Source organism: Sander vitreus, chromosome 22 (genome assembly GCF_031162955.1).
Source record: "Sander vitreus isolate 19-12246 chromosome 22, sanVit1, whole genome shotgun sequence".
NCBI classification, from domain to species: domain Eukaryota; kingdom Metazoa; phylum Chordata; class Actinopteri; order Perciformes; family Percidae; genus Sander; species Sander vitreus.
Window position 1 is genome coordinate 19,402,444 of NC_135876.1, and position 26,532 is coordinate 19,428,975.

Consider the following 26,532-nt stretch of genomic DNA (forward strand, 5'->3'; position numbering starts at 1 on the left):
ACACTACATGTCCCTCAACCCTCATTACTCCACAGCCTAATTTTCTGACATAGCTCATAGTATCTCCCCCGACGTAACGCTGCTGTTAATTACCGCTGCAGAGCCTGAGATGAACAGTGTGAAGGACGGAGGAGTGAATGAGAGGGCTGGAGAATGATCCGAGTGAGGAGTCTGGGGGAGCAACTGGACATGTTTTATTGAATCTGTGGTATCAATCTGTGAAAATGTATTGGTCTCCAAATCATCCAAACACCACCAAAGGGACTTGTGCAGTGGGAGAGTATGCTAATCAGGGCTGTGTTCCCCCCAAAAAAGAGCACATAACTTAGAAGATATTTCTTGTTCTACATTAATGGTCATTGGGGAGAGTGTCTCATCTGAATGCTGCTTAAAGCATGAGTGCCTACAGCGCCTCTCCGTTCACCTGAAGTCAGGGAATATATTTCTTATTGTTAACTGACACCTTACATGACATCAAAGTGCTCAAAACAATGCAGCACAGTGACTCCCAGAGAAATCCTGAACTCCATTCTTGTGATTCTATCAAGGTGACATTGCTTATAAACCTTTCCATCTTGGTCTTCGCTGTGCAGTCCTTTGTGACAGCGACTGGTGATCCAAGCACTCTTCTTGTGCAACTATGATGTTCAAGAGCACTGCTACAAGGCACAACCACAGGAGTTTCATTATTAAAATGATAGGAATGAAGAGACAACGTAAAAGGGCAGGACGAGGGGATGTCTGGCCCAAAGTTACTGAAAAGCTCATAAAATAAAAAACACCACGAAAAGCATTCTTTCCCACACTATCTCTCTCATATCCCCACTTCATAAAAGTGCCAAGTGCAGCTATTCTAGACCCATCTAATAGACCATAACTCTATGCAATTAGGGCCAACTTAAATGGGGGACACTTTTCTGATAAGTGCATTGTTATGGGGTTATTACAGGATTTTATTTTATAATTATACCATGTAAGTGAAGATAGTTGCGCTGGAGAAGTTCAGGTCATTATTTCATAATTACAAAGGTCATAAAAATAGCAAGATAACTGAGGCGCATTATGCAAAAAGACTGGAAGTACATAAGTAATGGCCTACAGTATATTCTGTAGAAGAGTAGTATAGTAGATCTGTAACACTCTCTACCGTTTACAGTTCTCTTTTTTTCTTTTCTTTTTTTATAAAAAAAAGGAAAATAAACTTCTTGGCCATAATGTCTCACCAAGCAAATTTAACAAAAAAAACCCAGTATAATTCTATAAAACATGACCGGTGTTGGTCTTCACAGTCATGGTCTGTTTCCTCTCAGTTCTCTTTACACTCCCAGCTCTGTTTTCTTGCATTATGAATCTAAATGGATATTTCTGGCATCAAACAGGGTAATTATTCCCTATTCTCTCTGGTGCACTTGTGTGTAGAATAACTTCCTAATGATATATGACACAGTGTTACAGTTTGGAGAGAATATATAAGCCTGCATAAAAAAAAACACTGTGCATCATCATCAACACAGTGTACATTTTGAGTTTCTTGTAATGATTTTCCATCTGACCTGCGATGCCGGAGTCAGACTACACCATTTTTTGTTTTTTTTGAGATGATCACTGTGTCGGACTAGGCAATCATAGATTATTGCAGTAACGTGCATGAGAGACATGGCAGGATGGCAGACTATTCATTGGATCACAACCTATTGTATCTTGTCGTCTTTAGATGACTGGGTCTGAGACATCTTTCCGACTACTGGTTATACAGGTTGCCATGTCAAAATAAGCAATAAAAAAAATCACAATGCTCTCATGATGACGATGATATGGTGAACAGAATATTCATTTTGCATCAAGTTTATTTTTCTTGTATATTTTATTTGATGTTAGTTATCATATTTAAACTCCAAAGTCATTCAGAATAAGACCATAATTCTCAGGGTCATTTTTATCTAAGAAATAATTCTAAATCAGTGATACAAATTCTCTTACTTGTGCATTCCACTGTCCATTCAAGATGTTTTTTTCTGCATCCAATGTGAATTTTGCAGAATAAAAGTTCAGGGGCTTCGCCTCCTGCTCGTCCCAATAACTTGATATTTCACTCCACACCTGAGTAAGAAACAGGAAATGTAAGTACGAAAAAAACACTATCTACCGTTTACAGTTCTCTTTTTTTTTTTCTTTTTTTTTTATAAAAAAGGAAAAATAAACTTCTTGGCCATAATGTCTCACCAAGCAAATTTAACACAAAAAAAACCAGTATAATTCTATAAAACATGACCTGTGTTGGTCTTCACAGTCATGGTCTGTTTCCTCTCAGTTCTCTTTACACTCCCAGCTCTGTTTTCTTGCATTATGAATCTAAATGGATATTTCTGGCATCAAACAGGGTAATTATTCCCTATTCTCTCTGGTGCACTTGTGTGTAGAATAACTTCCTAATGATATATGACACAGTGTTACAGTTTGGAGAGAATATATAAGCCTGTATCAAAAAACCACTGTGCATCATCATCAACACAGTGTACATTTTGAGCTTCTTGTAATGATTTTCCATCTGACCTGCGATGCCGGGGTCAGACTACACCATTTTTTTTGTTTTTTGAGATGATCACTGTGTCAGATTAGGCAATCATAGATTCATGCAGTAACGTGCCTGAGAGACATGGCATGATGGCAGACTATTCATTGGGTCATTTAAATCAGTGATGCAAATTCTCTTACTTGTGCGTTCCACTGTCCATTCAAGATTTTTTTTTCTGCATCCAATGTGAATTTTGCGGAATCAATGTTCAGGGGCTTCCCCTCCTGCTCGTCCCAATAACTTGCTATTTCACTCCACATCTGAGTACGAAACAGGAAATGTAAGCCAAGCTTGATGTATATAGGAGAATCCATTTGAGATTTCTTCAAAGCTAGAGGCAGCAGTAAAGACTTGTCAAGTGTCTCAAAGGAATATACCACAAAATACATGATTTAAATGGGTCATCCTTGAAGCAGATTTGTCGAAATCTCAGTAAAACTTGCTGTGTCAAAACTATCTATCTATAATTTTATTATCTCTCTATTTTTTATTTTCACAAGGTGCAAAGGGTTCAGGAGGTCATTGCCTCATCTCCAGATGAACAAGCGTGTGGCCTTGCATTTTCTGTCAGTTTCTGGCCTCTCTAACCTAAGGCCACAGTGCCTCATCTGATAACTCGGAAAGCTATGTAGCAGTTAGGAATACCACACGTCTTTGTAATATATTGTTGTCACTGTCTTCTTACCAGAGCTATTAAAATTATACATTCATTAAGCCAACTGCCCATTATGGCCAGCATGCATGTGTAAAGGTTTTGAAGGCTAAATTTGACATGAAGAAGGTAAAGACCGTAAATGTACAAGTGGGCGTGTGAGCAATAGAATAGGTGAGCACGCAGTGGCAAGGTTACCAGTTTTCAATATCTATGAGAGGCCTGTTCATTTATGTGATATTGAGTTTTCACCGCGAGGCCCATTTGGGTCCTGTTCCACTGCTCATTTTATCTGATTTACTAGGCTGTGTGTGTGCGATGGCATCTATTCATCTGTGTTTAACATCTCCAGGGCCACAGGTTCACCTGCCTCCCCATGTTCCCACCGGAGCTTATTAACCGTTGTCGCTAACGGGAGCACTCCTAGTTAATTACATAAATGGATATGTCCACGCCAAAATGTAGCACATCCTGGTTTTATCTCCTAAATCATTTCACATAAATCTGACTCAATGTCCCCCAAGCAATGGCTCCCAAAGATGATTGCATAGTTCACTCCTGCTTATTTCGAGTTATTTTCTCAGACTGGACTCCCTTTCGAAGCTCACATGCTGTGTCTAACACAGTATGGAGCACTGAAACGTTATCAGACAAGTCTCAAATACAAATTAATACATCAGTAAATATAAAGCAATATACGTTTCCTTCAACCTCTAAGTTGGTAAAACGAAAAAAAGATATGTCATGTTTTCCTTTTCCTATTTTACTCTTCTGTTTTTCACTAGCTCATTTTATTTTTCAACGCTTTCACTTTCGTGTTGTTTTGGTCAGCACAGACAATGATTGGTCCAGGGTCTGAGATAACTGAAAACCCTAGGGGCTACTTACCAGCAGTAATATCTTACCTACCAAGTTAATGCAAACAAAGTTAGCTAATGCTACTTGAAAGTAGGTCTTGGTATTGTTCACAAAATGTCTATACCGGTACCAATACCAATACTTTGACTTCGATACCTTTTCCTGAACGATACTTTTTTCGATGCATATTTCAAAAAACAAAAAGAAATGACAACGTAGTTTTTCCTGTCTGTCTCTATGACGTGTAATGTTAGACAGCCAAGCACCAGCATTGTTAGATCTTGGTAGAAGCATGCTGCATGCTTATTGGCTCACCGACGCTGATGAGATTTACTCCTTAGGTATTGAAATTTAGTATGAGGCAGTTTTGGATACTCAATACTTTAGAGGCAATTCGGGCGGTGCCTAAAAAGTATTGAATTCGGTACCCAGCCCTACTTAAAAGTTCACAGACACGCTACTTCTGTTCATTTTCATTAAATTATTGTCATCTTCATGTGCATGTCTTCATCAAAGACCACAGTGGAAATAAGCTTTGGACTACAGGTTGTGTGGTGTGAGTAACATCTGTGTAGCTGTGAAGCTACAAGCTAGCTTAACGTAAAATACTGGTGGCTAAACACTGTGCACTAGCTGGTCATCTAGCTGAAGATAACTTTCCTTATAAAATGAAACTAGCCAGCGCACATACACGTAATGTTAATCATCCATACCCCCTACTGCATCCTGCTGGAGCATCGTTGTATACACTTTGTAACAGCAGCTAAAGTATTTTAGCTGGCAAGATAACACATACACACTACAAAAGTGGATAACTCCGGATTTCCACCGAATGCAGAACGTGTCGGCTGCGTGCTCCGCCGTCCATCAATACCCACCAGGTCCAGATTTGTTGCGGCACGGCTGCGGCCATGACTGACAGCTGTAGTCACGAGGACCCACAAGATCTCGCGAATTCACGTAGAATAGAACCACAAAACCAACAACAGTTTGTTTCCATCCAGAGGAGTGGAGGGGAAACAACTCTGTGCTGTGTTTTCAAGGTGTAGTGCAGGGAAATATCATCCGCCGTGAGCACGGTGTATTTTATTTTGAAAATTAACCCGATTTTTATTTTGTTTCTGTGCTCGACTTCCTGTCCTGCACTATCTGAATTGTGCTGAATTGCTGCGGAGCTCTCTGGCATCAGGCAAAAATAGAAGCTCTGCGTATCTTCTCCAGAGGGCTGCGGCCCGCCGGAGCTGGGACACAGTCGGAACACAGCCGTTCTGCAGTCAGTGGAAACACACACATTGACTTTAATGGAAACCTAATGACTCCGTTCCGCAACCGGTGGAAATTGGGGGTAAGAGCTACATGTGAAAAAATGTATTTGAGTTTAAAATCAGAATTCTGAGAATAAAGTCAGAATAAAAAATGTAATAAAAAAATGTTTAGACTTTTAAAAAAAGAGTCAGAATTCTGAATGAGGGTCCCTACATGTAAACCGAAGCACTGAGAACTTTGTAAGTGTACAGACAGTTTATTAAATAGATTAGATTTAGAAAGACTGTACCGTATAAAGGCAGGCGCCATCTTGGGAAAACAGTCATGACCAGTCGAACGACGAATGCCGTGCTTGAGCTATGTTACTGGTTACACGGCGTTCATCGTTCGACTGGTCATGACTGTTTTCAATGCTTCGGTTTACATGTAGGGACCCTCATTATGCTACCGTGGAAGTGTGGTGCTATTTTGAGCCTTGTTAGTGGTGTATAGCGATTTCTTTTTACTTTTGCATGCCCCGACGACTAGCGTTACAAGCTAATTACCGTTTTGTACTAAAACTGGTCACATTCGATTAGCATGAAAACATATCCCAGAGAACGGTCGACTCGGTACACGTGTTATTAACCCCTAGGTTCATTTTGCGCCGGAATTGTCCTTTAAGCATTAGAAAAATTGGAAATATGTTAAGCAAAGGAAATGTTGCTTAGTTGAAATTAAATAAATAATCCAATAAATTAAGGAAGAGGTACCCTTTTTACACTCCATTTTAATTATTTACAGTCACTAACAATATTATTTATAAATCCAGTCATATTTTCGGACTCTGAAATGATTTTACTACATTTCAATGTTTACAATCCAGATTAATCGACAGAGATACAGATTCAGTCCAAGGTAGATTTAGGTGAGGTACTTTTAAGTATTAAGCTACGTTGATCTAACAGTACTTACTGTACGTCATATAAAACCCAGAGCATTTTCTAGCTCTCTATTTGCTCTACAGGAGTTTGGTAAATGGAAACGCTTGGATAAAACCAACATTTATTAGACAGAGCTTGATTGCTTTCTGAAGCTGCCTAACGCAACCTGCTTTACAGTACAAACAATTAAAAGGTGAAAAGACGGATGGGCGGACTCACAATGAGCTGGCTGCGTTTACATCAGTTGTGAATCATCCTTTTTAGACGTTGATGCTTCACAAAAAAATGAAAACTCACCTTAAGCACATGGAGGGAGTCTCTTAATGCAGTACTGCTAGAACAGATGTGTGCTTATCTGCTTACATATCTAAGCATTTGGCTTAGATATCTAGAGGGACCTGCTCAAAGCCCATAACAGCATGCAAAGTCACCAATAGTGGGACAGTTATTAATATTTTCTTTTATGTTCAAAACAGGAAAGCTCTCACTTCCCTCTTTCACATAATGAAATGCACAACCCAATGAAATAATCAAAATTATTATAAATATGCTGACAAAAGCCTTTGATGCTTAATAATACATGTTGCTAAAAAGTATAAATAGAAGTCACAGGAGATGGCATTGTGAAGCAACATCTCTAATTTCACTAAAAGTTGCAGTTGCTTTCGAGGTAAGAGACTGAGAGGGAGCTAAAAATATATGTATTTGATGTTAATGCCAAAGGAAAAGTGCAGTTTTTAAGAAAATATGTTTTTTGATTGTGTAAACACAATTCATGTGAGCTTACATTTTTCAGACAAAGACAACAAAGGTTGAATGTGAGGGGTTTGGTTTAAAATAAGATAATCCCCACTAATTTCAGGCAAAGATGCGAGTTCCTGCACGCTTCTTATCAAATCAAAACCGTTAATTGATGTACTGCTGGGCCTGTGTAGGTTTTCAAAGTTCACTCTTTCTAACCTTGTAGGCAAAAATCATTTATTTCCTTTTAGCCCTGAGGTGCTTAACATGTCCTGCACCTTCCCCACAATCAGCAGCTGCATCTGACTGGTTTTCATAACCAAAAAAAGTCCAAATAAATTGAGCAAACCCTGTGCCCTTGACAAGTAGCCAAGGTTCAGACCCAAAGCACCAGGACCGGGTGTGTGGGAGGGGTAAGGATGGAAAACAAACACATCCCTTTGTGAGCAAGGATTCATCACAGAAGTTATGGTAAATTCATTTGGGAAGGAATTGGTTATAGGCGATGTTCAAAGTCCTTTTTCTTTCTTAGCAAGACAGAAACTGAAAAAAAAAAAATAAATATGAGGAAGATGTTCTTAGACAGTCTCTCAACTGGGCAAGACGGCCAGCTGCTGTTCGTCGCCCCGCTCTGTTTCACTCGTTATGGCAGTCTGCAGGGTTACTCATGCAGAAGACCTAGCTGCTTTAGTTACTTTAGGCCTCAACAGTTCAACCATTAATATAATATTAATTTAACATTAATATTAAAATCCACAATAAACTGTATCAGCCAAGATATAATATTGCCCCGTGGTGGTTGAATTAACGCACCACCTGCTCATCTCGCATTCTGCTCTCACTCGCCATCATGTAAAAAGCTGGCACTGTCATTCATCACGTCAAATGTGGTGCAAACATTCAAGCAGGTGCAAAGAGTTTACTGACAGCTTTGTGGAGACAGGTTCAGAGAGTTAAATGCAGTTCATGGTGTTGAGAACAACGAGCGTCGAGGAGGGTTTGTGTTTAAATACAACACACACGCACATGTAGCAAAAGGTAAGCAAAAATAGCTGCCTTCTTGCAGAACTGTTATTCAATATTCAGAGTGACTTGACGCTTTCCACCTCAGAGAACGCATCTATTTACTATTTCATATGCACAGTGGAGGGTATATTGAACCCATACATGCCTGTGTCCAAGCACAGAACACTATAAGCATGAGATTTTCTTGTTCAGGTGCTTTCTGTAAGGTATACATGCATTCAGAATTCAAATGGAAAAGCACTAAATCAAACCCTTTTTCTACCCATCCAAGATAGCCCCCAAAGGGACGAACGAGACATCGAAATCCTTGACATATAGATTTGTATCATGTCACAGACTTAATGTCTTTCTTTGTTATTGCAAGTTAGTTTGATGCCAAAAGAAAAGCAGTGATCCACTTAAGCCCTGGAGATTTTCAGTATAATTCTGTCAACTGTTTATGAGCCCAGCTCTCAGTGTGAAGGCATTGTCAAAAATTAAATAATAATAATGACAATGACGGTGAAGTTAAAACCAAAATAAAAACTGCAGCTCCTCACTTGGTGTCACAAATGTTAATCGCTAAGTACAGATCGATGGCTTTATATGAAAGTGACTTCCATAGGTTCTCTTCTAAATGTCACCTGGATTGTCGTGTTTGTGGATATGGTGGATGAAATCGCACATCTGCTGGAAGCGAAAGCCCTCAAATCCTCATGTGATCAAGCCTACATAAGCTTCATGGGCCAATATATATAAGGAAATTTTGCTCCTGACATAGCGAGTTGTCTCTTTATAGTCTGCTACCTTCGTTCAGACTTCACCGCCAGTTTTGGGAGGCTTGGCATTTGCAGTTAACACCTGAAGGAATCTTATTAATAAGGGACCGGAGTATTTAATCACGTCTTACGAGTTTGCAGTGCACCCTGTACTTCATTTATTAAAAGTATTATGATTTTAAATAAAGCCATCATTCACTGTCATGGCTCGGACATTTTGTGCACCCTGAAGGTCTAATCCTTTAATGTGAAGAGTTTTCACGGCGAGCATGTTGAAGTGTTTTAAGTCTGAACTGTTGGAATAAGCCAAACTCTGCAGGGTAAAACTAAAGAAATGTTTACTACTGGGTAAAGGTAACTAAGCATATTTACTCCAGTAATGTTGAGGTACTTTATTTGAATATTTAAATGTTAAGCTACTCTAGACTTCTATGTACTCCACTACATTTACCTGACAGCTGTAGTTATGAGTTACTTTTCTGATTAAGATTTTGCGTTAACAAACATTCCATACATTTTGAAAATACAACACAGGCTTGCGACCCCTTACAAAAAAGCAATGTCTGGTTGGAGCCTCTTCTCATGTTTTATGAAAAAGTACATCAAAGGACTTTTATTTTTGACACTTTAAGTACATGTTGATGATAATACTTCTGCACTTCATTTAAGTAAGATTTAGAATGCAGTTTATTCACGTGTACTTGTAATTCCGTATTTTTGCTCTATTTAAATAAACAATCTGTGTACTAATTTATCTCGACAACCAGTTTTCTGAAGCGTGACTTCTACATGTGTGTATGGAACATGTTGCATATAATTACAATATTTAGGAGGTACAATTCACAGCAGATTGAAGTAGATATATGTTTTATGCTGTGTCCATTAATTATATCCAGTAGGCTGGTTGTGTGATTAAATTTGATTAGTTAGAGTGGCTCCTGATTTATTCTCTCCTGTTCTTGTACCAGATGTCTAATAATCGCAGCCACGTCGGCTCCAAAGTTTGTAGCGATACAGCCGACACACATGCACAAGTCTTCTGCTATGAGATCTACTGCACAGATGCATGATTCACTTCAGGAATTAGTCTAATCAGTGGCGCATCTGAATCAAATGTGGCACATAGCTGATGAGACTGTGTCGATTCATACTGACATATCCAGCCTGTTTCTCAGTCTGTAAACATATAGGTTTAAATTCCAAGGATCATTAACTTAACCCATCAAAAAGCTTGTTTGGGATCAAATATGGCTAATGCAGATGCAGTTTGCATTGGGGGGGGGGAATCTGCAAAAATGAAACCTAAGGTGGAATTTTACTCATTTCGTCCTTATGTTCTTGCCAAATGTGCACAAGTTGTAATAGGATGTACTCAACATGTTGTACAGGGAATACCATTTGGTGGCTTATAAGAACCAAATGTAGCATAGCTTGTACATGAGAAAAAAAATTCTAATGGAGAAAAACAGAAGCACATGGTTATATAGTGACTTGGTTCCTTGATTATTGTGGCAGCAGATTTTCCTTGTAGAGTAGATACACAACACTGAGGATTATATAAACGAAAGAATACACTGGAAGAAAAGATTATCTTAATTTGCTGAGCTCAAACATTTGTGGATGAACAAACACAAATACAGCTGGATGTTGTGCAGCAGTTGCTTAGAAAAAAGAAGAAAAAAAAAAAATGACAAAAGCTAATCAAAACAAATGCCATGCATTAGTTACAAAGGCCCAGGCCATGGCGCGCATGCAAGAAGTTCCCGCCCAAAGAATTCTTCCATTTAAATTATGTCCGGGCAGAACAACAACAACTCAAGACAGGGCGACAACCGAGACGGAATCAGGCCAGAGTCCAAGGCAAAACAACTCACAGAATTTCAGAAAATACTGCAGCAGTATATTCGTATGTATGCAGTATGTGTACGTATGTCCTTGGTAACTTGCTACGTGCTGCTTGTAATTTCCCAATTTGGGATTATTAAAGTCCATCTATCTATCTATCTATCTCTATCTATCTATCTATCCATCTATCTATCTAAACTATGGTTGGATTCAGCTAGAATTAGGAGTGATCATGGAGAGTTCAATATTTCAGCCCATAAGGTGGTCTAATACAATTACCCAAAGCCACTATGAATGCTGCATGAAAAGAAAGTGAAAGTGGTCTGCAGGAAATAACGTTAAAAACAGAGACTTGAAGTAAAGCGCTAAAATTCCACAGAATTCTAAGGGTAAGCGATTTAGTGACTTTCAGCCCTTCTTGCTTTAATCACTTTAAAAATGAAGCTGATTAACAGTGGTGGTAGGAGGCACGTAGTGCAGCAAATCCCTCTCCCTGCACAGACTATTCTTTGATGTTGTTGTTTTTGTATGTTGCACCGCCCCATCATTTGAATATCACACAGAGAGGGGGCTCCTACTCGGCCACTTGCTGCGCCTTTGTTGCCATGATTAAAGCAGGTGTCGCGCAGGGTTGTGTTTGTTAATGACAGTTTGCATTTAAATAGCTGTCACTCGTCTGTCAACGGGAGGGGAGGAGGGGAAAATGTTTGTTTCCGGGCCTCCAACGTACTCAGAATGCATCTCGTTTACATAAGCTTAACCTAGCTTTGCAAATGAGCTGGCAAACTTTTGCAGGAGTTTACCTGTAAAGACTCTCCATTGACAAGTGAAAAAAGTCCAAACTTTAAAAAGGGAGGGAAAATGAAAGCCATCCCAGTTGAAAGTGTTGACTTGTAAGTGTCTGTTTACAGCATGAAGATCTGAATATATTTTTATGATCACAAAAACTGCAAGGTTAAGGTTAGAGTAAGATCGTTATCATCGTTAAAAGAAACCAACATTGAGTGGAGGATCAACGGGAAATTAATTGGCAACTATTTTTAGAATTAATTAACAATTTGAGCCACTGTTCAAGAAAAAATGTCGACCTATCATTGGTTCCAGCTTCTCCAATGTGATGATTTGCTGCTTTTCTTCGTTTGTCACCATATTTTTCGCTAAATCCCGTTCCAATCTCGCTCCAGTACCACTCACACCATTAATTTGAAGTATGCCAGAGCTCGACAAAGAGTGTATTTATGTATTGCGCACTCACACTACAATGCAGCTTTTTTCCTTTTCTTTTTTTTTTGGAGCGAGCGGGGGGCGATCTGAGTGGAGCGAGGTGAAACCTGAGTTGAGCGAGGAGCGATATTGAGCGAAGCGGCCTCCTGTGGCTTGGATCGGGGGGAACGAACGGCTCCCTGAGCGAGTTATTTTTATTTAGCATTTTTTCAGCATTTTCAATCTGCAAATGTTCCTGTAATTCAAATAAACGCTCAAATAAACACCTTAGGCATGTGAACAATGGATTGGTGTTTTTTGTGTTGTTCTTTTTCTTGTGACGTCAGTCTTCATTCAACCCACCACTGACATAAAGTTACCTTATTAAGTTAATATGGTGAAACAGTTTGCACATTTACACATGCAGCAGATACAAGGCAGATTTATTTATTTGGAGTTGTATTTCAAGTGACCTGATGAATGTATGTCCACTATTTCCTCAACTATTAGCTCTTTTTTGGTCTCCACCAACTCCCTTGGGAAATATCTGCTTAATTCTACATTATGTTCATGTTGCCAATTATGTAATGTTATCATTCAAAACTTCTTTGGCTTGTATTTATCGTTAAAAGACATTGAGTGGAAAGATTTTATATTTGCAACTCTCATATCCCTGTATTTTACATGTAGCCGGGTGGTGAATTTGTTGTAACACCCCCATCACATTTATTTCTGGTTTGTTTCAGTATGTATTTTGTGTTCTAAAAATGAAAGAAATGTGCATACATTTGTTTGTTTGTTTGCTGGCAGAAGGTCAATTTTTAGTTAGTTATTCCAGCCACTAGGTGGGGGTGTCACACGCCAAGCGGTGTCCCTATGTCGCTCTCGTTTTCTTTCGGCCGATCAGGGAAGCAGCACAGTGGAGAATGCCGGAGTACATCGTGTGAAATAAATAGGTAAATATTGCATAACTGGTTAAAAACATATAAGGTTAAAATGATATCTGTGTTCATCTGTTAACTGGATGGTATGTTATAGATGAGATTGACTTTGGATGGATGTCGATGGATTTCATGTGTAGCGGCCGAAGTTGTGCACTTTTGAAGTTGTGTGCTCCCTGGTGAAGCGTCTGTATTCTGTGAAATGTGTTTTCTAAGTCAAACTGCACATTTAAGAATCAACTGGAGTTTATTGTGAAGATATATTTATATTGTTTTATTTTGTTTTATGTGTCCTACGCCCACTGCCGTATGTTTTGGATTATTTTGTTTTAATTATTTTTGTTTTGGCCATTCGGTCAAGTTGAAAGGAACTGCCAATGTTACAAAAATAAACGAACCCCGAAGAAGTTATTGTGTCCTGTGTGGGTCGAAGTTCAGCAGGCTACATACAATAAGTTTGGAAGCCCAAAAGTCTGAGATTGAATGTGCTCTGGGTATATGTCATGTTTTCTTAAGTTTTCCTGCATTTTAATACACTGTCTGAAAACAAAACATGGCCCACAGAGACTGCATCATGGCACAGTGTAGCATTCTTTCAGAGGAAAGTGACAACCAGGAGGCAAACATGACATTTTCTCTACACTAATGCAGGTGATTTTCCTGGGTTGTATGTAAAGTGTATTTTACAGGACACTGGAAGACTGTGGTGTAAAGAAATGAATTATAAATGCCAACTTAAAATCCAAAGAGATGCCTCGCTGGGGTATTTACTCTAATCAAGGCTAGAATGGTATAGGACCTGTATGTCAAGAACAATTGTATTGTCCTTGAAGAGCAAATTCCTCTTTACAATAATGGCCCCGCAATTGCACTGTTTGACTGTGATAGCTGCCCTTGATGGGTCAGCAACAAACACCCAGTCATTCATTCAGGAGTCACTTTCATCATAACATCATTGGTAAAACAAAGTGGAGGTTGGAGGAATTGCCTTCTGGAAGTAATTAGCCATAATCATGCTGTTCCGTAGCTATTGGTGGCATTAGCTTACCTTCGCTCTTAATCACTGTTTGTTTATAAAATCCCAAGGGTCTTAAAAATGTAAATATAAGCACAGGACTGAAACTTCAGAGGTGGCTTTATGGATATACATGGGATAATTTTAAACAAGAGAACAGAAGGTCCTGAAATGGCTTCTGGGGTAAATTAGTGCACTTTTACTGACATGCTACTAGCTAAAAAAACTTTTTTGTGTCACTGACAAACAAGTTCACCTTTCTGTGTGTGCTTTACAGCGATCAGTTAAAAACAGAATACTGAAATCTTCCATCAATTGTACAACAAATATGTATCCAGTTTAAATCTAATTGTTTTAACTGAGAAACCAGGTTGCTCATTACACTCACCTATTGATTGCTTCCGCCTGAGAGAAAGGAGATTAGCAGTCAACTTTCAACACCTCAATCAATAACCATCTCCCTAATTGGGTATTAGCAACAAGAAAGTGTACTCACTTGTCACACAAAAAAAAGGAAAGAAAAGCTAAAATTCTGCATTTTGAGGCAGTCGGGTTTTGGCCGTTATTCATCCGAAGCTTGCTCTCCTACTTTTAATTTGAAAGTAGGGTGTTATTCCTGTTAAGGATGCGCAATTCTTGCTGTCTGTGAAATATCATAATCCAGGACTTACTGAATAATGCTACAAATCCTACAGGACGGAGGGGCATGTTCTCGTTAATTTGCAGACTTTCTTCTATGGAGTTCTGTTCAGGAAATATAGATCTTTTTTAGATATACTGGCCAATTCTGGAACAAAATAAACTGACTGCAGTAGAGGAAAACGCTATGTGTGACCCTGAAATGATTTTAGCGTGTCAACATGAAATTGAAACACAAACATTGTTTGGTATTTTTCACATTTCCTCATCACAAGGTCAGTAATACTCAGGCTGTGCCTCTTCGATTGACTCCAAAACTTTAGAAAAGCCTTTGCATTCTTTTGGTGCACATGACATTCATCTGTAATTGATTTGTCTCAGCCACTGTGAATGCCATACACCATGAGCCTCTCTCTCTCTCTCTCTCTCTCTCTCTCTCTCTCTCTCTCTCTCTCTCTCTCCCCAGTGCTTCCCATCTGGCTTCCTATTCAATCAGAGAGAAAAATTCAAGGAAAGCAGTTGCACAGCTTCTCGCTATATCTGGATAATTGAAACAAATGCCAGTTTGAAACCAAGAGTGTCTGCTTAATTTACAGACAATATGATTCTGCGGCAACAACTCTCCATCAGTGTGGCCCATTTATAACCGCTAACAATGTAGCTGTGCTCAAAGCCAGTTTGAAGCAGGTAGAGAGAATAATGTAACAGATGAAGATGTTCTCACTCTCAGGAGTTGACAAACAAATAGAAAACAGGGAACGGAATGCATTAGTTTTAACTGAAGTATGGTCTACCCAAATGTTGTGAAATGTGCATGTCTCAAAATAATGCTTTGTGCTTGAGAAGTAGGAAAAAATACATTTCCCACACTAAAGCTTATGATAGAAACAAGCTGTAGTTTGACATTGCTAGTAGACCGTACTGGAGTGCTAACTAAGGCTTTGTGATGTAATGAGATGGGTTATTAGAGGTCGCTAAACCTTAGATTTCTAATGTGTAGCCTGACATTGACAAAAAGCAGACATGTTCATTGCCACACAGCATTGTTACAGTAAGAAAAACCTTCAGGAAGATATGCTTTCTGCTTTGTAAAATAATAGCCTAAACCTTATGCATTCATCATTAACCCCATTGCACTTATAATTTATCTATCTTGTATTTACATCTCAGTTTTTCTTTTATAATTTCTTTAAAAACATAATTCTAACGCTGCAATTTGCATGTTGAAGGCCAGCATTTTGAATGGATTTAGCAGCCAAATCAATTAATTAACAAATTAATTAAGGATCACTGGATTCACCCAAAGAGTGAAGTAATTCTGCTTAATCTTCCACGTCAAGTTCAACGAAGTTCAAAGTTTGGTGAATTTTGACACATAAAATAGCAAATGCTATTAGTGCCTACTGTTGCTCATTAGCTGTGTTGCACCATCAACATTTAAAATTCTCTGCCAGAGTCAGTGTTCAGTGTTATGTCCAGTCCGCTTCTCCATGCTAATGCTACATCCTATACTATCACGTAGAAAGAAATACAATCTTTACATAATTCATGTTTGCAATCAGTGGTCCGGAGTTTGTTTTTCTTGCATTTTTCTGGTACTGTTTTGTTCAAGTCACCTAACATGAACTCAGACGAATTTCCATTTTAACTTGAAGCTAAAGCTGTGGTCCCGACCAGGCGCTGCGGGGGGCAGTTATAAGGACTAGCGGTCCATGCCGTGAGCCGGCGCTGGTGGTTCTAGGGGAGCCGCAGCACCCCTTCCCCTCTACCGGTTCATCCGGCTCCCAGAGGGCCGCTGGTAAACACTGCACGTCAACCCGAGGCCAATTAGCCTGCAAGAGCAGCCTAGTGAGAGGCCTGCTGGAGACTGGAGGGGGACTTAATTCAAAAGAACAGACTCTCTGAGAGTTCAGCTATATCCTAATCGCTAAAAGAGCTCCAGTCCCAGGGGCACTATTCAGGCTTTCAGGAAATATAAAAGGAGTTTTATTGTTTGCAAAAAAAAGAAAAAAAAAGGTAAAATAATGCACCATGGTGATTTTATATAATCATGTGGTGTTATAATAAGAAAAATAACAAGCAAGAGAGAGGTATCTACAGAGAGGTCAGTAGTCCATGATCCTTAAAGACAGATCCACCCACAAACTCAGCTTCTATTCACAAGACAGAGCACATTCTGTTTTTGCAATTCGCGATTTGAGAAATTGAATTTTGTCTTTATTTAAGCGTCCAGGGGCCCGTTTCAGGAAGCAGGTTTAACAAACTAACCCTGATCTCCCTGATCTACCCTGAGATGGGAAACTCTGAGCTTTCGGGAGATGTTCACTCAGAGTTAAGAGCGTGCACCACCGCTATAAAAAGGCAGCATGAATGGAGCCATGATACTACCACAAACAAACTGGTCGGCAGAAATACTCATGCGCACATCAGAGATCAAGTCATTTTTTGAAAGTCCAAGTCGAGTCTCAAGTCTTTGAGCTCGAGTCCAAGTCAAGTCTCAAGTCTTTGAGGGGCAAGTTCAAGTCGAGTCTCAAGTCTTTTGCCACGAGTCCAAGTCAAGTCTCAAGTCTCCAGCCATCTGATCTGTCCCTAACACTGTATTGTTAAATCTTATGAATTCAGAGCATGTCCTGTAGCTACCATCCATACAGTAGTATCAAAATCAGTTGTAGGATAACTTTATGGGGTCTACTTAACACATCCCTCTAGCCCTCGGACCTGGTGAAATATTAACCTAAGTCTGTCACATCATATGGATACAACTATAAAGATACAATGTGCCTGTTCCCAGCATTAACACTTTGCGATGGTTCGCTTGTTACTTGTGACAATATATGCTAAATGTAACGTCTTTTTCACTCAAAAAAATCTGGCGAAGTGGAAATCAAGAGAATAGTGGCAGCGCCACACCAGTTACAGAACAACATGCATCTCAGTGTCAGTCCAAATTACGCACAATAAGCAGTTTGAACTCACTGATGTAATGCCATGTATTTTCTAAGTGTTGGTACGCTCAGTGAAACTGAGTCCAGTGCGAGGGAGACCCGACTCAGAGGAGGAGAGGTTAGTGAGGCCAGAGTCTCCACGGCAGGTGACAGTGCACACGGATCTGCTGCGCCACGCATGGATGAAATAATGAAATAGTAAATAGGACTACGGTAACAGAACTATGTGCAGAATTAAGACAGTCAAGACGGCCCAGTGTTTGGTGGACCAGGTATACCTTGTTCACTTAATAGCCTACAAATCATCCACAGGATCAATTACGCACCACATGAGTTTGCCCACCCGACACAGCGTTTGTTCCTGGGGAGAAGGATCCGTGCGTCCCGCCTCCTGTGCGCCATGGATGTCTGAGCCTCAGCAACTACTAACTATAAAGATACAATGTGCCTTTTCCCAGCATTAGCACAACACTTTGCGATGGTTAGCTTGTTACCTGTGACGATATATGCTAAATGTAACGTCTCTTTCACATTAGCAAGTGACTGACCTATCTGGGTGCGTTTTGAGATGCCTGATGAAGTCCGACGTTATTGATCCGGCATCATTTATCTTGGTGCCACACACCTTGCATGTAGCTGTTAGCTTATTGTTACTGTTTACAAAGTTATTGAAAGCAAAACTAATGACAAAAGGCACAACTCCGGGAGGACTTGGTGTCGCCATCCGCAATGCATTTTTTTATATGTGAGTGCACGTACATAAGGCATAGCGCATGCGTTACGTTGCACATTATGGCAAAGGGCATGGGGACATGAAGCTCGTCATATGTTGCCCCAATGTATATGCGCCAATAAAAGAAAATAGAAATACATGAATAAATGTAGATTTAAAAAGCAATAATTGCATGAAAACAGGTTGTTGACGAGTCTCGAAGCTCGAGTCCGAGTTAAGTCTGAAGTCTTTTGGGTCGAGTCGCAAGTCAAGTCTGAAGACTTTTGGGTCGAGTCCGAGTCAAGTCTGAAGTCAGCTGTTTGTGCGACTTAAGTGCGACTCGAGCCCGAGTCTCAGACTCGAGTCCCCATCTCTGGCGCACATACAGCGAGTTTGAACATATATTTCGTTAAAAAAGAAACACAGCGGCTGCTGCAAAAGACAGACATTTGCATGGGAGAACATTCCTGCTAGAGTAAATGCGTAAGTTCCAATATAGTGTAATAATATCATATTTAATCATAAGTATAATATTACTGGTGACATGGTATTGAACCTATAATCTATTTCTGAGGCTGCAGCACCATCATAATCTTTTATTTCAAAGGGTTTACATCATTCACCTGCAATACTGTGGAACTCCTTTTTAATGGCTCTTACTGGTTTGTGTCCAGGGAACACTACAAAAACGTTTAAAACACGTTTCAGAGCAAATCACACTCTTCTGACCACGCTTTGCTATACAGTGGCTTTACTAATATGCTCCGCATCACCAATGTGGTAAAAAAACGACACAAATAATCTGCTGGGATATAAGAGCATGTCCACGATGGGTGACATGAGGACAGATAAGGTTATGTAAGCTATATAACTGATAGACTGGGAAGAAAAACGCTCAAATAGGTAGTTATCTGACAATGAAAATCTGTTGTTGGGGCCTCAATATCATCTCCCGACGTATGTTTAACTCCCTGCGAAGTAATACAGCTTCTTCATCAACGGGATCGTCGACAAAAGGAAATGCCATGTTTTGAGAAGAAAAAAAATAATTATAGTCTGCCTAACATGGTTAATAAACCAACCCTGTTTTTGTATTCATGCAGATAACAAACTGCGCTAAAATGCGCCTGATACAGACTGAATGAATGAATGAGGAAATGAATGAGCGCTGTGTCAGAGGGAGGAGACTGAGAGAAACTCGAGGCTCGTTGAAGAAAACCTGCTCCCGACCAGGTTAGGTTCACAGTCTCAGTTACCATAGTAACTGACTCTGAGGTTAAGTTCCCTCTCTTTCTGAAACGGGCTGGAGTTACCCCTCTCTCTCAGGTTTGATTAACCTTCCTTTCTGAAACAGAAAACCCAGAGTTTCCCTCATCTCAGAGTTAACAAACTCAGAGTTTTCACTAAACCTGCTTTCTGAAACGTACCCCGGCACAACACCGGATTAGGCTCAAACTGTTGTAGCAAGTGTGGCAAACAGAGGTTAACAGGAGAGCATGTGAATCACAAAAATGTTAATTAGAATCACACAGTATCCAAGCAACAGCAACAGGGCATCGAGTGAAATTAGCTATTTAGCAGGGCACCATCCTGATCCCGTCGGCTCTCCAGTTGACCTCTGCCCTAGACACGTACTCTGTACCCACAATGTTTTACTGCCAGATACAGAGACCATGATGCTACAGCAAGATGTGTTGTGTGGGCAATGTGTGTGAACAGCTTTACAAGATATGACAACAGTGGGTTTTTTGTTTTGTTTTTCACACTATCATTTTGTGTTTTGTTTCTTAATAAGTTTGTTTCCCCCAGCAGAAGACGTACAACTTGAAAAACACATCAGAGCCACACACACCCAAAGAAGGTTCAAGAAAATACAGAACTAAGGGTTTAAAAATACTTACAAATTTGTCAGAAGCCGTTATTTCAGAGATCAGATCAGGAACCACAATGTAGATTCAAGCTGAAAGCGGAAACAGAAACTGTGTTTCCCATTTATAGGTTCTACTTGGGCGCCCCGCCCAAGTGCGCGCGTCAGTAGCGGGGGGGAACTGTATGAGCAGCAGCCCCGCCCGCTGCAGACAGCCGACAGGATTGAAACAGCAGCCGCTGACTTTAGAGTGAAAAAACGTTACAGCGTACATTGATGTTAAAATGTATCAACATGGCATCATGACTTTGTGTAAACATACACGATACTTTCCTAAAGCCAAATGGCGTGTTATCTGTACGCATTTTGAGCTATCCACGTGTATGTCTACGCTGTATACAGCGGATGTAAACATACACACTACGTGGCGTCGCCACGTGGCATGTTAGAACAACGTCACATGCGTATAAAAAAAGGTGGGTGGGTTTAGGAAAAGAACATTGGGAAAGGCTTTAGTAACACGAAAGAATGACAAAGAAACGACAAAAACACGGCACACGCTTAGGAAAACAATAAACGGTTGAGTTTTAAGAAAAGAACATTGGGGAAGGCTTAAAAAAAAACGGTTAATAAACGCCACACGATCCCAGCTCTCCTGGGTGAAAGTCCTGTGTTTTACCTATCCACCACTCCAACCAACCTCCCTTGTGGACATCCGTCCTTTCATACTACTCGCTACGGCGATAATTCACATGTAATGTAGGTCAATGGAGGCCAAACGGGGTTGATAAACACGCTAAAAAGAGATTATGCGTCTTGAAAACACGCAAAAATGGCATACGGATTGATGTGTCATACATACGCCACTTAATGAGATCAGTCTAAATCTATACAGTTTGGCAGGACGGTCTGAAATGTTTTGCACGGTCTTTCGCTGTATGTTTTGTTGGTAAATGTTCGAGTCTGGTCTTCATATCGGAAACAAGCTCTCTCTCACTCCCGCTTGGTCAGTGGCACTCAGAGTCACATTATACTGACGTAAAGTCTGGCACGTGGGACTGCTGGGATTGGCTGAAGTCGCAGGAAACTCCGGTTATTGGTCAAATTTGTGGAATGGTTGTGGTGATTGGTCAAAATTGTGAGTCGCACCAAAGTCACGGTGATTGGTTGAATTTGCGTGATCGCGACATCGCGAAATCCTGGAGGGACTGCCTGATGCTTTGCTCGATGTCATTATACAAAGGTTTTGGGCAGCTCTCAAACGCTGCTAAGAGGGTCCATCCAGTGTAACCTTTTTTTTTTTTTTTTCTCATCCTCTGTGTCATGATAGTTGATTGTGGACTTTCTGCTCGACACAGGCCATAAACCTTCACAGACGCAAGCAGCCTAACAAGACTTAGGCATGTCTGCTCCAAGATACAGAAACCAATGGCTTCTCTCTCTCACTCTCTTTCTGTCTCTCTGCTTCAGAAAATGAGGAGCTTCACAAAAAATGCAACTCCATAACACTGGCCTGTGTGTCCCCAAGGATACTGAGCTAGCATGGTCTGCCAGTCTATCACATAGGAGCACACCGCTTTTGTGACAAACTGGCAGACTAACATATTTCATTCTTGTAGCTCCTCTGTGCTCTTCTTTTTCTTCCCAGACAATCCTCACAATAACCTTGGTGGTGAGTGCATGACTACACAGTGTTCCCCGTTGCTTTCTGTTGATTCAGTGCAGCGCACTGGTGGATATCAGCGCTCAAACACTCCACACTCATTTAAAAAATGTGGTGAATACACAGCAGAGAGCTGTCGAAACATCACAAAAGGTCAGAGTACGGATTTAATTACTTTTTATTGTGTGCCATGCATGTGTAAAACACTGAATAACAACACGTATTCCCTCTAACCTCCAGATCATTTGCGTACAGCAGAAAAGTCATGCTTTGTCATAGCAGGATGGACTGCTTAAAAAAAAGAACAGACAAGCTCTATTTTAACAGGTGAGCAGCCTGGCCATCCTTAAATCCTTCAGAGGCTGTATCCATTACCGAATCCATGAGAGGTGGGTGAGAGGCAGAGAGCGTGGAGGGGCTGCTTCACTGCACACCACACAACCCCTCTTTACACTCTAACTGGCAATTGTTAAATTCACACTCGTGTCAGTCTTCTTCACAATTTAGAGCCCTCTCAGGTATCTCCTTGTGGACAAAACTTCCCCGCAGTCACTGATGTCTCCGAATGAAACAGCAAAGTAATTCTACAGTCTGATGGCGTCGCTTTCTGTTTTTCTTTTTTCTTATTACACAGCGGCCTTAAAGATTCATGAGGGGACTTGCATTCAAACAAACTTAATATCCATCCTGTTTCATACTAGTAACAACACAGTCTGGCAGAGGGAAGTGAATCATATTGCCCCAGTGACTTGGATGTGCCCAGATATATGCAAATGTGTGAGCTGGTGCAATAGATTATTCAAACGCATAGATGCTTTGCCTTTGGGGGTAGCCCTGCTGCCGAGCCGTGGTCACTCCCCGTGCGTAATAACCCCCTTCTCCCCAGAGTAGGGAGGCAGTGGTGACTGTTTTCAGTCACACGGGTGACACAAGGTGACACCGTCTAGCCGGTGGCCTAGCAGGCCACCCACACAAGAGCTGAATGGATGAATGGCTGCTTGATTTCCTTTTGTTTTTGTATTTCAAAGGACGTCTAGCTTTTTGTAAACAAAAATATGCCTAAACTACCTAAGCAATGAAATAAGCTGCTAACAGAAATGGTAAAATTGAGGAAATTGGGTGGTTTAAATAATTAAGCTTAAAACCATTTGCAGACCTTGCGAATGCATCATGGTGTCGCTTATTATTCCCAGAAACATCTCTGGTTGACAGTCTCTCTAATTTTGTAATTGGAAGACAGGTTTGTTGAAGGAAGGTTAGAAACTACTCATAAAACATTGTGCACTGAAAGGAATAGTTTGACATTTTGAGAAATGCTCTTATTTGCCTTCTTGCCAAGAGTCAGAAGAGAGGATTGATACCACTCTCATAATGTCTGTACAGTAAATATGTAGCTGGTGCCAGGAGCTGGTAAACTTAGCTTAGCACAAAGACCGGAAACAGGGGGCTGGCCCTGCTCTGACCGAAAGAAGGAATTAAATACTTCTACCAGCAGCTTTAAAGCTCACTGATTACCTTGTTTGTTTAATCCATACATAAAACCATGTCTACAAATGACAACTTGCCATTTTAAGGGGATTATGTGCCAGACTATTTCATGGCCGGGACCAGTTACTTCCTGGAGTCGCCGCTGATTGTCCGGTAACTAGTTTCAAATGTGTTGATATGAATTGATTTTAAACAGAACGTTATTTGACACTATTGGTTAGTGGTTTGGTCAAGTTTGCGTTCACTACCACTCAGAGTGCCTGAAGCTGCACATTTCAAACATTTATCCATTTCCTTGAGCTATTTGAAGTATTTATCCGATACTTGCGGCAGTATGGTGGGGTTGAATTTTGGTGCTTTCACAAAATATTTACACAATGAGTTTTGCTAAATAATAATCAATAATGTGGATACAATGACTACGTGAGTAAAGGCAAATAATAAAACAGCTACGTAGTCTGGTAAATTCAGAAAATGACATCACTTTACTGTAATGCAGCCTTTAACACCAGAAAAAAAGACGACACCTGTGTCAAATCACGATATTACGATATCCAAAAATTGAAGACGATATTATCACGCCTCATATATCGATGTCGATATAATAACCGATATATTGCCCAGCCCTATGTATCCATTACTTTTAGCTACAGTAACTGTTTGGACCGCTCTACTCGTTTGCAAACTAGTTTTGATGCAGTCTCAAACACAATATGCAGTGTTCAAATGTTACAGCTTACTCAATATGTGGATACTGCAGTTTGATCTGTCTGCCACTGGTCTGAGGCTGTAGCTGCTAATTGCATACGCCCACACAAGCACCAAGCAGGGATATTGATTCCTCATCCTCACATCGCAACCATGTTGAATGACACAGAGAAACCAGTGGCGATAGACCGGCGCATTGTGAGGCATCATGCTGATAGAGGTGGGTAATTTACTGGGACTGTGTACATGTATGCACGTACTGCTGCGCCTACACTTACACAACTCCTTAGACTGTAACACATGAGGACAGGTGACAAGCGGTTAGTGAGGAAGAAATGTACACACATTAGACGAAAAGTACAGCATCAGCAGATGTTATTAAAACTGTATTTAGAAGCAACGATTGAGTGTGTGTTTAGTGGATCAATAATGAGGGACAGACAAGACAATGAAGATTAATCAAAGAGCTCGGAAAATACAGCACTCAGGCAAGCAATTAATATGTCAGGGAAACCTCACTGGGACAGAAAATCCGTTAAAATAAATGTAAGAAAGGCTTCAAGGGCCATTACTTAGGATTATCATCATTGATTTTGTCTATATCTGCGTGTGATGTTAATATCTCTATTGATTCACCACTTTTGAGCAGCTTTTGATAGACACCACTCACACGTTGCATCTCATAAAACTCAGTTTTAGATTTCATTACAATGTCTGGACTGATCCCTCCTTTCCTCAAGGAGGGCGATGAGCATCGATCCGCTCCAGACAGAAAGCATAAGTTCAGCACATGCTTTGATGAAATGTGTCTTAACTTTTTTTATTAGCATAATAGTGCATCAAAAACAGCTGGGACCGGGAGCCCCCTAGTCAATGTGGCTGCCGGCCAGGACAAGCTAATTTCTTTGGCTTTGCTTCAGATGTTTTGCATAACATGACTTGAACTGAGTAGGGAAGGGAAAGAGGCACCAATAGAAGCAGAAATGGAAGAAGAGCTTACTATGTGGAATAATCCCTGACAATCACCATAAGGGACCTGAACTGTACTGTATTACTGGACGTACAGTGAGTGCTGTGCATTATTTTGTTGCACGTACAGCAACCACAGGCCTCAATTACCTAATGACGACATCTAAGGATTACAAGCACAAATTAAAGGGTCCCTGCCTTTTCCATTTTGATTATGGTTATTGTTGTTTACTGTGGTTTTATATGCGGAACCCAAAGGAACTTGCAGCCTCAATCTCCTGCAGCCTGCTTTGTTTCTGGCTCTGTAGAACCAAGATGGACTCTTAGTGGATATCTGGGGGCGTTTGTGCTTGTGATGGCCTGTGTGTTCAATTTCATTACACTTACAGACACACTTCTAGACATTAAATGTATGAAATCAGGAAATCAGGCAGCAATGCTTTCTCAGACCATTTCTTTGCTCTCTTAAACTCCCAGCACTATTGATTGCAGAGTATAATATACACTCAGCACTATTGATTGCTGAATACATTATAATCCCACTGTTGCAACATATATAATTTGTACAGATTAGATGATTGCTTCCTCATTTACATGAAGACAAGCGTTAAATGATCCTGCCTGACAAAAACCTAGAGCCTAGAATCACTGCTAAAACTGCTTTGATTGCAAGACGTTATCTAGTTGCAGTGGGAATAACAGCCAGAGCCAGCGAATTGTCATTTCCAGGTTTCAGCTCTCTAAGTTTTAGTAGGAACTTCTTGGTCTGGCTCCCCTTTCTCAATTCCCCCTCTATAAAAATGTACAGTTTCCTTTGTAAAGGCATACTAACACTTAACAATGAAATATGATGGAGGATCTGTCAACCTCGTCCCTCTTTGCTTGTCAGGATGATGCATGATGCAGCATAAAGAGTGGAGTTGAAATGCTTAGTCACTCAATTAGTTGATCGACAGAAAGTTATTCAGCAACTATTTAAATCATCAATACAATGGATTTCAGTTATTGTTTAAGCAGCAATGCCATACTTATGACCGCCTCAGCTTCTCAAATGTTAGAATTTGCTGCTTTCTATTATCTTAAATTATAATAAAATGAATATCTTTGGTTGGACAAAACAAGACATATGAGGACATAGGCCTAACATTGTCTTTATTGATTATGTTTATAGGCTACAACAAATTTACAAAAGCAAGGAAATGTAATTCTGACTAGATTACATTTTCTATTCAAATAATAAGAAAATGTTGTCAATTGACGTATCTGGCGATATACTGACACGGATTTATTCTCCTCTAAAATAGCCAATATGCAATGCAATATCCGCTCTTAGTGAGCATTATCATTATTATTTATTAACCTAACAACCGCAGTCCCGCATAAGCTGTGTCACGACGGTGATTAACAACTAGTTCAATCAACCCGGGGTTTCCCAATCCAGCGACGCGCGCGTTCACATAAAAGAGGCGGTGTTTGCACATTGTGACCAATCGCAAACATCTACCAGAGCTGCATATTTCACATAAGAAGAGCAAACTATAATACTACATAAATATGAAGAACACAGACACGAACTGACCATAATTACACTTGTGCGTTCCATAAAAAGTTGTTGCTTTAGCCTATTATTTCAGTTGCAACCCTGGCAGTGGTAAGCGATCGTGAGAGCAAATAAAAAATATAGGCAACGTATAGGCGTATATTGCGTATAGGCAACATTGCCTATACGCAATTCCCG